This window comes from Oryctolagus cuniculus, chromosome 15 (assembly GCF_051225735.1).
Source record: "Oryctolagus cuniculus isolate XC-2025 breed Fujian yellow rabbit chromosome 15, ASM5122573v1, whole genome shotgun sequence".
NCBI lineage: Eukaryota > Metazoa > Chordata > Mammalia > Lagomorpha > Leporidae > Oryctolagus > Oryctolagus cuniculus.
Window position 1 is genome coordinate 28889791 of NC_142881.1, and position 15142 is coordinate 28904932.

Genomic DNA, 15142 nt, shown 5'->3' on the forward strand with positions numbered 1-15142 from the left:
ACACGTAGATGCTGGCCTTGGAAAACGGGATGGTCAAGATGGATGGCAATTCCCGGCAAACTTCCAGAAAGTTGCTGACAAATGGGGCCTCACATTGCTTAGCAAGGAGAGTGACGTTCGGTGGAAGCCAGCGTGAGTCCTCTCCGAACACGCAGCAAGTACCGAATGCCGCGCTCCTCATGTTGAAATGAATCCTGCGCTGGGAGAGGAGGGCGATGCTGGAGACACTGGGTGTTTCCCTTCAATGGGGCATGAAGCAGAGGTGATATTATCCTGGCAGGTAGGGTGCAGAAATGTGGGCTGTGTGACGGCTCTGCTGGGAGCATTCGTAACTGCTGACTCACTCTGCCCAAAGAGGTGTGATCATGGGTGCTATGTCTTGCCTGGGGTGGGGGTGGGTCTTGGAACTTGCGACTCAGCCCTGCCCATGCGATGTTTCTATCAGGGATTCAGATGAAGATGTAGGTGTGCAGCTCATCACACTTGCAGATGGCAGAAGGAGGAACAGGATCGCTAATAGGTTGGATGATAGAACAGACGTTCAAAACGATCTCGACAGGCTGGAACAAGGATCCTACATAAACAGATGATGTTTGGAGGGTGGGCATGGAGTCCTGCAGGAAGATAAAAAAGATCAGAGGTGCAAATATGGGCTGGGAACCCTGGCTGAGGAGCGCATCGCGTGGAGAGACTAGGCTTATCTGAGAGCGAGTTTATCACGAGTGAGCTGTGTGGTGCTGCCGGAGCCTGGTGGCTCCCAGGCTGCCCCGTGGATGCGGAAGGCGAGAAATGAGGAGGGCCAGTGGTAGCACTGGGCTCCACCTGTTGCAGGTTCTGCTGTGGGGACATTTCTTGAGAGCAATGTCCAGGCGAGGGCAGGCCCTGTGATGAGGCAGCTACACGCCAGGCCCTATGAGCAGGGGGACCAAAATATTTATTACGAGTGAGAGAAAATGTCACTAATGATAGGAATGTATAATAGTTATATCTCGGAGGCATCATTGGAGGAACTGGGACTTTTTATACCAGAGAAGAAAAGACTTAAAAAATTGAAGAGTTGGGGCTGGTGTTGTGGCGTAGCGGGTTGAGCTGGCGCCTGTGGCACCAGTGTCCTGTATGGGAACTGGTTCTAGTCCTGGCTGCTCTGCTTCCTGTCTGGCTCCCTGCTAATGCACCTGGGAAAGCAGCAGAGGATGGCCTAAGTGCTTGGGCCCCTACAGCCACGTGGTAGACCCAGAGGAAGCTCCTGGCTTCCACCTGGCCAGCCTTGGCTGTTGCAACCATTTGGGGAGTGAACCAGCTGATGGAAGACCTCTCTGTCTCTCCCTTTCTCTGTTTGTGGCTCTGCCATTCAAATAAATAAAATAAATCTTTTAAAAAAACCTCAAATAGTTGTTATATGAGAAGGGAATATATTTTTATGTCCCATTATCATTTTAAAAGTTGTTATTTAAAAAGGGATACCGGCCGGTGCCGCGGCTCACTAGGCTAATCCCCCGCCTTGCAGCGCCGGCACACCGGGTTCTAGTCCTGGTCGGGGCGCCGGATTCTGTCCCGGTTGCCCCTCTTCCAGGCCAGCTCTCTGCTGTGGCCAGGGAGTGCAGTGGAGGATGGCCCAAGTGCTTGGGCCCTGCACCCCATGGGAGACCAGGATAAGTACCTGGCTCCTGCCATCGGATCAGTGCAGTGCGCCGGCCGCAGCGCACTGGCCGCAGCGGCCATTGGAGGGTGAACCAACGGCAAAGGAAGACCTTTCTCTCTCTCTCTCTCACTGTCCACTCTGCCTGTAAAAAAAAAAAAAAAAAAAGATAAAGAGGGATACCTACTCACTCAAAAAATCAGTGATGGACAAATAATCTTCTATGAAATGGAAATAAAACTAGTGCAATCTAATTGTAGGGTTTTTAAAAAAGATTTATTTACTTATTTGAGACACAGAGTTATAAAGAGAGGGAGAGACATAGAGAGAGGTCTTCCATCGTTGGTTCACTCCCCAGATGGTGCAGTGGCCAGAGCTGCGCCAATCTGAAGCCAGTAGCCAGGAGCTTCTTCCCAGTCTCCCACATGGGTGCGTGGGCCCAAGGACTTGGGCCATCCTCTACTGCTTTCTGAGGCCATAGCAGAGAGCTGGATTGGAAGATGAGCAGCCAGGACTAGAACCGGCACCCATATGGCACTTCAGGCCAGAGCTTTAACCTGCTGCGCCACAGCGCCAGCCCCCTCTCGTGTTTCCACGAGAACCATGAGTGTACTGTGTTTCAAACAGTGCACAGCATCAGTTCATGAGATTAAAAATATTAAATAGGAGGGGATATTTAGTATAGAGGTTAAGCCACTGCTTAGAATACCTCTATTTTATATCAGAATCCCTGGGTTCACGTTCTAGCCCCACTTCCTATTCTAGCTTCCTGCTAATGCACCCTGGGAGGCAGAAGGTGATTGTCAGGTACTTGGGTCTCTGCCACACATAAGAAAGACTGAATGGAGTTCCAAGCTCCTGGCTTCGACCTGACCCAGCCCTGGTTGCTGCAGACATTTGGGGAGTGAACCCACAGATGGATCATCTGTATGCCTTTCAAAGAAATTAAAAATGAAATTAAAAACATGTTTAAGGGCCGGCGCCATGGCTCACTAGGCTAATCATCCACCTGCGGCACCGGCACACCGGGTTCTAGTCCTGGTCGGGGTGCCGGATTCTGTCTCGGTTGTTTCTCTTCCAGTCCAGCTCTCTGCTGTGGCCCAGGAGTGCAGTGGAGGATGGGCCAAGGGCTTGGGCCCTGCACCCCATGGGAGACCAGGAGGAAGCACCTGGCTCCTGGCTTCGGATCGGCACAGCGTGCCGGTCATAGCGGCCATTTGGGGGGTGAACCAACAGAAGGAAGACCTTTCTCTTTGTCTCTCTCTCACTGTCTAACTCTGCCTGTCAGAAAAAAAAAAACATGTTTAAGAGGAAAAAACCCTCCCATTCCTTATCTGAGGTAGCCATGTAATTACTGTGAATATATTTCTAAGTATCTGAAAATATTTTAAATTTAAAATATGCTTACATGATGCAAAGTAACAAAATCTTAATACTTGCTAAATATGAGAGTTCATGTTACTTTCTTTCCACTTTGCGTGTTTGAATTTTTTTTGTTACAAATGGTTTATTTAACAACCTCCAAAGCAACCAAACACAAAGTTATAGCTGGCTCTGTCAATTCATCACAGGAAACCATCTTAAAATGGCTTAGCTATATCTTCTGTTATGTATTCCCTACTTCCATAGAAATATCATGCTTATGTTGCTATTTTTTTTTTTTTTTTTTGACAGGCAGAGTGGACAGTGAGAGAGAGAGACAGAGAGAAAGGTCTTCCTTTTGCCGTTGGTTCACCCTCCAATGGCCACCGTGGCCGGCATGCTGCGGCCAGCGCACCGCGCTGATCCGAAGCCAGGAGCCAGATGCTTATCCTGGTCTCCCATGGGGTGCAGGGCCCAAGGACTCGGGCCATCCTCCACTGCACTCCTGGGCCATAGCAGAGAGCTGGCCTGGAAGAGGAGCAACCAGGACAGAATCTGGCGCCCCAACCGGGACTAGAATGTGGTGTGCCGACGCTGCAAGGCGGGGGATTAGCCTAGTGAGCCGCGGCGCCAGCCTGTATTGCTATTTTTAAAAATTTATTTATTTTGCTTGAAAGTCAGAGTTATACAGAGAGAGAAGGAGAGGCAGAGAGAGAGAGGTCTTCATCCGCTGGTTCACTCCCCAATTGGCTGCAATGGCTGGAGCTGTGCCAGTCTGAAGCCAGGAGCCAGGAGCCTCTTCTGGGTCTCCCACGTGGGTGCAGGGGCCCAAGGACTTGGGCCATCCTCACTGCTTTCTTAGTCCATAGCAGAGAGTAGGATAGGAAGTAGAGCAGCTGGGACTCGAACCGGTGCCCATATGGGATGCCAGCACTACAGGCAGCTGCTTTACCTGCTACACCACAGCGCCAGCCCCAATTTTTTTTTTTTTTTAAAGATTTTATTTATTTATTTGAGAGGTAGAGCTACAGACAGTGGGAGGGAGAGACAAAGAGAAAAGTCTTCCTTTTCCATTGGTTCACCCCCCAAATGGCCGCTACAGCTGACACTGCACCAATCCGAATTCAGGAGCCAGGTGCTTCTTTCTGTTCTCCCACGCGGGTGCAGGGCCCAAGCACTTGGACCATCCTCCACTGCCCTTCTGGGCCACAGCAGAAAGCTGGACTGGAAGAGGAGCAACTGAGACAGAATCTGGTGCCCAAATGGGATGCTGGCTCTGCAGGCAGCTGCTTTACCTGCTACGCCACAGTGCTGGCCCCGATTTTTTTTTTTTTTTTAAGATTTTATTTATTTATTTGAGAGGTAGAGCTACAGACAATGAGAGAGAGAGACAGAGAGAAAGGTCTTCCTTCTGTTGGTTCACTCCCCAGGTGGCCACAATTGCCAGATCTGTGCCGATCCGAAGCCAGGAGCCAGGAGCTTCTTCTGGGTCTCCCACGTGAGTAACAGGGGCCCAAGGACTTGGGCCATCTTATTCTGCTTTCCCAGGCCATAGCAAAGAGCTGGATGGGAAGAGGAGCAGCCAGGACTAGAACCGGCACTCACATGGGATGCCGCTGCTGCAGGTGGAGGATTAACCTGTGCCACGGTGCCAGCCCCTGTATTGCTATCTTTGATGTTTTATTTTTAAGGTATTATCTATTGACTATCATGGAAGATAGAGATCAGGATCGTTTATATCACCATTCTCCCAGTATACTGATGTCAGAATTTGCAATAACATCAGTAATTCTTGTTTATGTTGAGAAGCACAGCCAGGCTGTATTGTTATTTTCATCACAATTTATTCCTTGCTTGACTTTTGTTTTCCCTTAAGTTAATACTTGCCTCAGGTGTTGTTTGCTGTTTGCTAAATTTTCTAGTTACTTATTACTATTTCATCTTCAACAGAAAGTATAAAACTATTTATTTTTGTGAAATTATTTTGTAATCTATTGATCTATTGTTACTATATTTTCTTAATTTTTTTAATGGTGGCACACTTTTTAGACCTAGAATTTTTTTCATTTTGGGACATCACTAACACAAATAATCCTTTTGAGTAGTTAAATAAAGGCATTCTCTCTGCCTTTATTTATTTATTTTTTTAAGATTTATTTATTTGAAAGGCAGAGTTACAGAGAGGCAGAGAGAGAGACAGAAAGGTCTTCCATGCACTGGTTCACTCCCCAAATGGCTGCAAGGACTGGAGCTGGGCCAATCTGAAGCCAGGAGCCAGGGCTGGCGCTGCAGCTCACTAGGCTAATCCTCCGCCTGTGGCACCGGCACACCGGGTTCTAGTCCTGGACAGGGCACCGGATTCTGTCCTGGTTGCCCCTCTTCCAGTCCAGCTCTCTGCTGTGGCCCGGGAGTGCAGTGGAGGATGGCCCAAGTGCTTGGGCCCTGCACCCGCATGGGAGACCAGGAGGAAGCACCTGGCTCCTGGCTTTGGATCGGCGCGGCGCACCAGCCGTAGCAGCCATTTGGGGGGTGAACCAATGGAAAAGGAAGACCTTTCTCTTTGTCTCTCTCTCTCTCACTGTCCATTCTGCCTGTCAAAAAAAAAATTTTTTTTTTAAATCATTAATGAAGTCAGGAGCCAGGAGCTTCCTTTAGGAACCAGTGCCCATATGGGATGCTGGCACTGCAAGTGGTGGCTTTACCCATGTACGCCACAGTGCCGGCCCCATAGTTTTATGAAGGTGCTCTCTGGGTTGGCAAATTGTCAAATGCTACTTCCTCTGGTAAGACAAATCAGTAATAAATGCTTCTTTCTCTAGATTTGATGCAACACCTCATCAGGATTGTGGCTTAACCAGAAGATTGCAAGAGAGATTTCAGTTCTCATTTATTGCTCCTCAGCCAGACATGACAGGTCAGGGAACATACATGACTGTTGTGTGGTACACCTGACTCTCTTCCTGTCTGCTTACTCTGTGGGTACATTGCATGGCTTTCACTGTGGAATTTTTATTCTCCATCATTTTGGGAATTTCCCTCACCTCTCTCCTATGTTAGATCTTTTGTTTACTGAGTGTCAAGTATTCATATTCTTGGTTTTTAAATTCACTGTTGATGAGAACATTCTCCATCAGACGTGTGTGAAAATGACTTTATTTTAGTCTCATAGTTGATTGATATTGATAATTTTATCTGTGTGTAGAATTTTTAGATTTCAGATAATTTTTCTAAGAGTTTTGAAAATATCATCCCATTACTTTATAGGTTCCATCATTGCTATTGACAAGTCTGCTGCCATTCTTATTCCCAAACTGTCATAATTAGTTTTTCTTTACCCCCTCTTTTTCATTCTAGAAGCTTCTATTCCTTCCTGCTGTTCTATAATTTTATTATGTGCTTTTTTTCTTGAAGTTTGTAAATCTGCCATACTGAGTATCTGTTAGTTTCATTCAATCTAAAACTCCATGACCTGCATTTTTGGGTTAATTTACAAAATAAATTTGTGATAATCTTCTTGCTTTTATTTTCTTCTGTTAAAAAAATTTATTTGATGAGGTTAGAGGGAGACAGAGACAGTGAGGGAAAGAGAAAGGTAGAAATCTTCCACCCACTGGTATACTCCCCAGATGGCTGTGACAGTCAGGGTTGGGCCAGCCAGGAACCAGGAATTCCATATGGGTCTCTCACATGGGTGGAAGAGACTCAAGTCCTTGAGCCATCATCTGCTTCTTCCCAAGAGCATCAGTAGGGAGCTGGATGGGAAGTAGAGTAACTAGGACTCAAACTGGCTCAGATAGAAGATGTGGGCATCCCAAGTAGTGGCTTATAGCACCTGTGCCACAACACTGGCCCCTCACTTTTATTTTCCTTGTTTTCTTTTTCTGATCTACTCCTAGAAGTTTAAATTTTCTGTGTCTATCCTTTCTTTCCAAATACCTTTCTGGAGCTGGTGTTGTGGCACAGTGAGTTAAGCTGCCACTTGCAACACTGGCATCCCATATTGGAGTGCCAGTTGAGTCCTGGCTGCTTAGCTTGTGATCCATCTCCCTGCTAATGCACCTGGGAAGGCAGCAGAAAGTGGCCCAAGTCCTTGGGCCCCTGTCACCCATGTGAGAGACCCAGATGGAGCTCCTGGCTCCTGGCTTTGGCCTGGACCAACCCCAGCCATTGCAGCCATTTGGAGAGTGAACCAGCTGATGGAAGATTCTTTCTCTTCCTTTCTCTTTCTCTCACTCTGCCTTTCAAATAAATATTTTAAAATAAATAAAATAAATTTTTTCTACCTTAGTTTTCATTTCTGTGACTATTTGTTCTTTTTCATGATTTTCTTAACTTTGTCTTGAAAATCCTCTACTGAATATTTTTCTTCTGATGTTATATAACCCTATGTAATGTATGCAATATGTGTACATGTATATTAATTTCTGGGAGTTTTAAAAATTATTATTCTCCAAACATAACTTAAAAATACACCCAGTTGGCCAGCTCCGTGGCTCACTTGGTTAATCCTCCACCCACAGCGCCGGCATCCCACATGGGCACTGAGTTCTAGTCCCGGTTGCTCCTCTTCCAGTCCATCTCTCTGCTGTGGCCCGGGAGGGCAGTGGAGGATGGCCCAAGTGCTTGGGCCCCTGCACCCACATGGGAGACTGGGAGGAAGCACCTGGCTCCTGGCTTCAGATCAGCGCAGCGCCGGCTGTAGCAGCCATTTGGGGAGTGAACCAACGGAAGGAAGATCTTTCTCTCTGTCTCTCTCTCTCACTGTCTAACTCTGTCAAATAAATTTTAAAAAAAAATACACCCAGTCCTTGTTTTATGGATATGAGTTTCATTAACCTATCTGATGCTATTAATTATAGATTATTTTTCTTTAAAGTTTTCTTTTCTTTCCTGAATTTTCTTTGATTCTTTCAAGTTCTTTTTCTTGTTTTGGTTAATTTTGATCTGTTTCATGTCAAAACTTTCTTTAAGTAATTTTTATCCTTTTCTATCAACACACAAAAGTAAGGCATGAACACATTACTTGGTAGCTCTATATATCTGTATTTGAGCCTGTTGACTAGTGGACATGAGTGGAGGTCCAGATGTTTTTTGGGAGATCCTGATTGTCAATATCTAGAGGCCTTTCCTTTGGGGATGATCAGTTTCCTTTTCTTTTTTTTGTTAAATATTTTTTATTTATTTTATTTGAGAGTTAGAGTTACAGACAGTGAGAGGGAGAGACAGAGAGAAAGATCTTCCTTCCGTTGGTTCACTCCCCAAACGGCTGCCACAGCCAGAGCTGCGCTGATCCGAAGCCAGGAGCCAGGTGCTTCTTCCTGGTCTCCCATGTGGGTGCAGGGGCCCAAGCACTTGGACCATCTTCTACTGCTTTCCCAGGCCACAGCAGAGAGCTGGACTGGAAGTGGAGCAGCTGGGACTAGAACTGGCACCCATATGGGATGCCGGCGCTGTGGGTGGAGGATTAACCTACTGTGCCACAGCGCCGGCCCCAAGATGATCAGTTTCTACATAGTCTCCAGCTTGAGGATATACACAATTGAAGACAGCTGCCAACTTCCAGAAAATCAAGATGAGGGAGATGGATACCCCAATACCTGACCAGCTTATTTCAATATAACCATGGCTAATTGTTTTATTATTGAAAACTTCAAACATATACAAAAATAGAGAATAGTGCAATGAATCGAGATCCAACAATGATCAATTTTTATAAGATTTATTTATTCAAAAGACAGAGCAAGAGAGAGAGTGAGTGAGAGAGCGAGATCTTCCATCTACTAGTGCACTCCCCAAATGCCTGCAGTAGCTGGGGCTCAGCCAGGCCAAAGCCAGGAGTCTGGAGCCAGGAGCCAGAAATTCCATCTGGTTCTCCCATGTGGGTGGCAGGGACTCAAGTACTTGAGTCATTGCTGCTGCTTCCCCAGATCTACATTAGCAGGGAGCTGGGTCAGGAGCCAGAGCCAGAACCAGGTATTGAACCCAGGTACTGTGATGTGGGATGTGAGCATCTTATCCAGTATTTTAAACACTAGACTAAACAGTTGCTATTCTCTCTTTTTGCAGACTTATCAGTCATTTTATTAGGGTTGCACACAAGTGAGATTCCAAATCCAGCGTTTTGTTTTGCATTTGTTAGTTGCAAGACTTCTACAAAGAGAAAATTCCCCTCACCCATTATTTGGTTGCCCCAAGGTACAATTCACATAATAAACACAATAGAAAAAGCTTGATTCTTCTTCTTATCAGTTGTCTAACTAATTTGTTGATTCCCTAACATTCCTTTAAAAATATTAATAAGATTTTCTTTTAAATATAACTATTCATTCATGGATTTAAATATATTTGATGATTTTCCATCAGTTGCAGATATTATTCTTATTGATGTTCAGTTGTTTTGTCTTTGGACAATGGGATTTTCTAGGAGGTGCATAAGTCCTTTTGACATGACTCTAACAGTTTTTGATAGCTTTCGGATATGATGAGATTACCAGAATCATCTTGTCCGTATCTTTTCAGATCTGGAAACTTCCATTTTGCCCAAAGAGCCCCTGGTTTTTTAGAGTGCAAAGTGGTGTTTAAAGACCACAATATAGGGACCAGAGGTGCTTGCTGTTAGTGAGTCTGCCAGTTTCTTGTCCTTGCCAATGGACAGAGCCCTGAAATACATATTAAAAAAATATTAAATGCATCAAGAGTTATTGATGATCCTTTCAATTCAAATTTAGGACTATGGAGATTTTGCTAATTTTCAGTGATCCTCCATCTGTTATTCTTTGTCTCTCCCACACCAAAAACCTCCATGAACATCAATCTCATTACTTATTTGCTTTATCAATGTATATTCCACTAGGGATGAGTATAGACTCAATTACTGGATTTTAAATTAGTTGAAATAGTTTCTCTATATGTGGTTATGACACTAACTCAATAGACAGTTAGGTTCATTTGTTTCATTTTGCTTTTGACTTTTTAGGGATTACTTATTTATTTGATTTGATTGTGTTATCATATGAAGGCATTTACATGGTTTCAAAGCCCCAGCTAAAAGATAAGTTATACCCAGTGATGTCTACCTTCTCTCTTGCTCTCACCACCTAGTTCCTCCCTTCTCCAGTAGATGATCATTTGAAAAACCTTTTTGGTTTATGTTTCCATTTTGTGAACTGTAAGCATATGTATTCATATTCCTATTCTGCCTTTCTTACATAAATAGTTGTCTATTATACACATTTAATTCCCTGTAATGTTGATTGTTTAGTAAAACCTATGTATAGGAATAGATCACGTTTTCCACTGGTTTGTCGCACACTTCCTAAAGCAGAGACCCCAAGGCTTGGTATAGAAGCACTTTTTTTTTTTTTTTTTTGATAGGCAGAGTGGACAGTGAGAGAGAGAGACAGAGAGAAAGGTCTTCCTTTTGCCGTTGCTTCACCCCCCAAGTGACCGCCACAGCCGGTGCGCTGCGGCCGGCGCACCGTGCTGATCCAAAGCCAGGAGCCAGATGCTTGGGCTTAGATGCCGGCCTAGAAGCACTTTAAAGGCAGTAAAGTTTGATTTCCAGCTCTGCCTCTTACTTGGTATGTAATTTTGGACAAATATGTGCATCTCTCTGAGGAAATAATAAGACCTTTTTCACAAGGTTATTGCAGATAATTCAGGAAGAACTCTTGGCACAGTGCCCAGTGTTGTGATAAAAGTTAGATAAATGCGAATTTTTTTCTATTGTGTTATGATTGTTTCTGGTTTTTCTTTCATATTCTTGTCAATTTGATGATTCCAAGAATCTCGCAAGTATCAAATGTGATTTGTCCTGCCTTTCAACTCCTAAAGCTGATACCTTTTGAGCCAAGTGCACCAAATGTGATCAGGGCTGTAGGCAGGGCTGCCTCCTTTAGTTCTTAGAATTTGTTTGTTTGAGGCCGGCGTTGCGGCTCACTAGGCTAATCCTCTGCCTGAGGCACCGGCACCCCGGGTTCTAGTCCCGGTTGGGGCCCCGGATTCTGTTCCGGTTGCTCCTCTTCCAGTCCAGCTCTCTGCTGTGGCCCGGGAGTGCAGTGGAGGATGGCCCAAGTGCTTGGGCCCTGCACCCCATGGGAGACCAGGAGAAGCACCTGGCTCCTGGCTTCGGATTGGTGCAGCGTGCTGGCCGTAGAGGCCACTTGGGGGGTGAACCAACAAAAAAAGGAAGACCTTTCTCTCTGTCTCACTGTCTAACTCTGCCTGTCAGGGAAAAAAAAAAAAAAGAATTTGTTTGTTTGAGAGACAGAGAACTCCTATCTGCTGGCTCACTCCCTGAATGCCCTCAGCAGGCAGGGCCGGGCTGAGACTGCAGCTAGGAGCTAGGAACTCAATATAGGTTACCCAGGTGGGTGGCAGGGACCCAGCTACTTGAGCCACCAGCTGCTGCCTTCCATGGTCTACATTAGCAGGAATCTGTAGTCAGGTACTGGACCTGGGCTTTAAAGTCGGGTACTAAAATGTGGGATGCAGCTATCTTAACCATAAACCTCCTTCTGACCCAAGGCCTAGGCCTCTCCACTCTGGCCAGCCCCACTGAGCTGTGTCCTGCCCGCAAAGCTACCACTCCTTGCCTTCCCAACTTTCCTTTTTGGCTGTTCTTTCCTGCCCAAGGCTGTGGCATTCCCAGAAGCTACCTCTAGGCTGCTGCTGCATCCCAAGGAAGCTTCCTTCATTGCTTGCAAAGGCGCTTTCACTCCATTCTCAGGGTCCTGGGGCTTAGGGTAAGAGCGCCACACTGGGGCCGGCATTGTGGTGTGGCTGGTTAAGCCACCACCTGCGTTGTCTACATTCCCCTATGGGTGCTGCTTCGAGTCCCAGCGCCGCCGCCGCCGCCGCCGCCGCCGCCGCCGCCGCCTCCTTCTCCTCTTCCCCTTCTTTTTCTTCCTTTTCCTCCTCCTCCTCCTCTTCCTCCTCCTCCTCCTCTTCCTCCTCCTCCTCCTCTTCCTCCTCCTGTCGCCACCTCCTCCTCCTCCTTTTCTTTTTCTTCTTCTTTCTTCTCCTCCTCCTCCTCTTCTTCTTCCTCCTCCTCCTCCTTCTCCCTCTGCTTCTTCTAATATTTATTTGAGAGATAGAGAGGGAGAGACAGAGAGAGAGGTCTTCCATCTGCTGGTTCACTCCCCAAATGGCTGCAACAGCTGGAGCTGGGCCAATCCGAAGCCAGGAGCCAGGAGCTTCTTCTGGGTCTCCCACGTGGGTGCAGGGGCCCAAGGACTTGGGCCATCTTCTACTGCCGTACCAGGCCATTAGCAGAGAGCTGGATCGGAAGTGGAGCAGCTGGGACATAAACCAGCTCTCATGTGAGATTCTGGCACCATAGGCAGAGGGTTTACCTGCTACGCCACGGTGCTGACCCTTGCTCTACTTCTTCTCCTTCTCCTTCTCCTTCTCCTTCTCCTTCTCCTTCTCCTTCTCCTTCTCCTTCTCCTTCTTCTTCTTCTTTTGACAGGCAGAATTATAGACAGTGAGAGAGAGAGAGAGAGAGAGACAGAGAGAAAGGTCTTCCTTCCGTTGGTTTACTATTCAAATGGCCGCTACGGCAGGCGCTGCACTGATCCGAAGCCAGGAGCCAGGAGCTTCTTCCTGGATTAACCAAGTGAGCCATGGCGCTAGCCCCCAACCTCTTTTTTTTTTTTTTTTTTTTTTTTTTTTTAAAGATTTTATTTATTTGACAGGAGGTAAAGTTACAGACAGTGAGAGAGAGAAGCAGAGAGAAAGGTTTTCCCTCCATTGGCTCACTCCCCAAATGGCCACAATGGCCAGAGCTGCACTGATCCGAAGCCAGGAGCCAGGAGCTTCTTCCTGGTCTCCCATGAGGGTGCAGGGGCCCAAGGACTTGGGCCATCTTCTACTGCTATCCCAGGCCATAGCAGAGAGCTGGATGGGAAGATGAGCAGCCGGGACTAGAACCGGCGCCCACATGGGATGCCAGCACCGCAGGCGCAGGATTAACCTACTGCACACTGTGCTGGCCCCCCTTGCTCTACTTCTGATCCACCTCCCTGCTAATGTGCCTGGGAAAGCAGTGTAAGATGGCCCAAGTCCTTGGACCTCCGCACTGATGTGGGAGACCCAGATGAAGTTGCAGTCTCCTGGCTTTGGCCTGGCCCAGCCCTGGCTGTTGCACCCATTTGGGGAGTGAAGCAGCAGATGGGAGATTGATCTCTCACTGTCTTTCTATAACTCTTTCAAATAAATAATAAAATTAAATTAAATTTAATAAAAGAACTCCACCCTCTTCCCTTCCACTGTCTTTGAGGCTTTGTTACCATGTGATGTCACCACCACATTCTGTCATCATGTCCTTGCATCCTCACACTGTTGGGTTGTCATTCTGTTGCTGGCCTGTGTACCTCATGACAGTCACTTCAGCACTCCAGTGTCTCTGGTTACAAGGTCACCTCACTACAGCCCTGTATCATTAACCCATAGGACATTGCGCATCAGTTCTTGGTTGATATTAGTAATCTGCCACGTGGCTGTCCTGTTTCTGGATTACATCACTGTAGCCCTGTGCTACACTTGCACCTTTATGGTGATGCATCTGGGTTGTATTGGATTATTATATATTTGTATTGGATTATTATATATTTGTATTGGATATTGTATTGGATTATTATTTTTTGTTGACAGGCAGAGTGGACAGTGAGAGAGAGAGAGACAGAGAGAAAGGTCTTCCTTTGCTGTTGGTTCACCCTTCAATGGCCGCCGCGGCTGGCGCGCTGTGGCCGGTGCACTGCGCTGATCCTAAGCCAGGAGCCAGGTGCTTCTCCTGGTCTCCCATGGGGTGCAGGGCCCAAGCACTTGGGCCATCCTCCACTGCACTCCCTGGCCACAGCAGAGAGCTGGCCTGGAAGAGGGGCAACCGGGACAGAATCCGGCGCCCCAACCAGGACTAGAACCCGGTATGCCGACGCCGCAAGACGGAGGATTAGCCTAATGAGCCACGGCGCCGGCCGTATTGGATTATTACAAGATGATTTTGGCTCAGTATTAGATCGTCACTTTGCTATAGAATCTCATGGGCCCATCCAAACAGAAATGTAAATTTCAGTCGGGAGAGTGGGTAGGAGGGTACAACTCTCAATTCTGCACCCTAAGGCCGATTCTCTCCCCGAGCTTCTGCCCTGGAACTGTCTACTGGCTGTCACGCCCAGGCATGTGTGCTCAGTGCACAAACCCGCCCTCCCTTGCTACCTCTGCTGATGGCCCCAGCAGCCGCCCAGCCTCTTGGGACTCATCCCTCCAAGGCAATCTTCCCAGCCAAGCCCACATCCCGCTGGCAGCCAAGTCTAGATATGCTGCCCCAGGGAGGCGACCACCAGGCCTTCTCAGCCCAGACACTCGGAGGGGAACCCACGTGACCTGGCCTGTCCACTCGTGTCCCTCAGGGGATACTGTTCCATCACAGACCTTTCTCAGGGAAGCCTCAGGCCCCCTCGCTATCTCTCCCATTTTACCATGATTGTCCCGTCTCCTCACGGTCTCCCAGCCCCAGCTGGACTTCACTTTGCAAATAAAATTTTGCATCTGACCATCCTTAGAGGCACTCAGTGATCCCTCATTAAGGGCAGAAACAAGGTCAGACCTGGCCTGGTATTCATTGCCTGCCACACACTGGTCTCCCCACCCCCTACCCCGCCATCCAGTTAGTATCCAAGACCGGCACTTGCAGTATCAAACCCCACTGGGGAAAGCTCCCTTGCCAGCAGTTGGTTTGCCCCTCCTCCCTTCAGCCAGCCTGCGTCTCTGTGCAGAGCTCGCTTCCTGCAGACCCTGGCCTTTGCTCTTCTGGGAAGTCCTCCCAGCTGTTCTCTCTGCCATTCTAACCTCCAGTGCTTAGCAGTCTCTCCCTCACCTGCGCCTGCCCAGTGCAGCTGGTGTGGGTCAGCCTGATGGGATCAGAATGACCTGAGAATTCTCTGAGGTCACTCGTCTCCAGGGCCAGCCTACCAGGAAGGCTCTCACACAGGGGACTTGGCCCCAGAGTCAGGCCAGGTGTAGAGCCAAAGCAGGACAATGCATTTATTCACTCGCATTCATTCAACAGAAAGCTTCCCATACCTGCTACATGCCAGGCTCTGAGCATAAAGACATGGATGCCTTTGTCATGAAACCCAC